The sequence below is a fragment of the Schistocerca nitens genome, chromosome 8 (genome assembly GCF_023898315.1).
Source record: "Schistocerca nitens isolate TAMUIC-IGC-003100 chromosome 8, iqSchNite1.1, whole genome shotgun sequence".
Taxonomy (NCBI): Eukaryota; Metazoa; Arthropoda; class Insecta; order Orthoptera; family Acrididae; genus Schistocerca; species Schistocerca nitens.
This window is the reverse complement of record NC_064621.1, coordinates 467,452,159-467,453,518: the sequence shown is the minus strand read 5'-3', so window position 1 is coordinate 467,453,518 and position 1,360 is coordinate 467,452,159. Positions and strand designations below refer to the sequence as shown.

Here is a 1,360-nt window from a genome sequence, read left to right as displayed (position 1 = left end):
ATAAGAAGCCGGCCGCGGTGGTCTAGCGGTTCTGGCGCTGCAGTCCGGAACCGCGGGACTGCTACGGTCGCAGGTTCGAATCCTGCCTCGGGCATGGGTGTGTGTGATGTCCTTAGGTTAGTTAGGTTTAAGTAGTTCTAAGTTCTAGGGGACTTATGATCTAAGATGTTGAGTCCCATAGTGCTCAGAGCCATTTGAACCATTTGAACCAGATAAGACTGACTGAGTACGTCGAAAAAGTTCAAAGAAAGGCAGCTCGTTTTGTACTATCGCGAAATATGGGAGAGAGTGTCACAGAAATGATGCAGGATTTGGGCTGGATATCATTAAAAGAAAGGCGTTTTTCGTTGCGACAGAATCTTCTCACGAAATTCCAATCACCGACTTTCTCCTCCGAATGCGAAAATATTTTGTTGGCACCGACATACATAGGGAGGAACGATCACCAAGATGCTATACGAGATTGGAATAATAGAGAATTGTGAAGGTGGTTCTATGTACCCTCTGCCAGGCACTTAAATGTGATTTGCAGAGTATCCATGTAGATGTAGATGTAGACCCCCCAGAAGGCTACAACGTAATTAATTGATCCCTAATTGGTCTCTTACATAATTGTGCTCCGTCTCTGCCTGGACGCTCTCTGTCACTCCTTTCCCCTCTGCCCCACACCTAGTGTTTTGCGGGGTCCAGCAGCGTTTGAATATCTGCGTCTTTCGCCCAATAGTTTCTCGAGCTGTGGGACTCATCGTGAAGTAGCAGTTCACACTACTGACTGGGTAGACCACACCAGCGCCACATGCATCCAGTACTTCAAGATGGCCGGCCGGGGTGGCCGAGTGGTTCTAGGCGCTACGGTCTGGAACCGCGCCACCGCTACGGTCGCAGGTTCGAATCCTGCCTCTGGCATTGATGTGTGTGATGTCCTTAGGTTGGTTAGGTTTAAGTAGTTCTAAGTTCTAGGGGACTGATGACCTCAGAATTTAAGTCCCATAGTGCTCAGAGCCATTTGGACCAACTCCGAGATGTAACCATGATGAAGTGCGTCCAGCAGCAGCGAACAGCCAGGGAGAATAATAAGAACACTGCTTTTGAAAGTAAGTAGTTGTTTATTATTATTGTTGTTGTTGCAATTATTTTTATGTGTGTGCGTATATACCTAACTTATTATTATTGTTGCAGACCTGAGTGGCTTCACAAAGCCATCATCAACAGTAGAAGCAGCAGCATCGATACTGCAGTCGAGTGCTGTTACTACTAGCGGAATGCTGCCATTGCTATTCGCTAGTATGGACACTTTAACGGCAAGTGGTTCAAATCAGGGCTAGTGCCAGACACGATGTTTAAAGTTGTTGGCGATAAA

At 46.8% G+C, this 1,360-nt stretch overlaps 1 non-coding gene across 1 annotated transcript; it reads left to right on the top strand.

Annotated features, from left to right (window-relative positions):
• Positions 1-822: 822 nt before the first annotated feature.
• Positions 823-906, top strand: Trnap-ugg (transfer RNA proline (anticodon UGG)). The gene has a single exon. It is a non-coding gene; the product is annotated as a tRNA-Pro (tRNA).
• Positions 907-1,360: the final 454 nt, after the last annotated feature.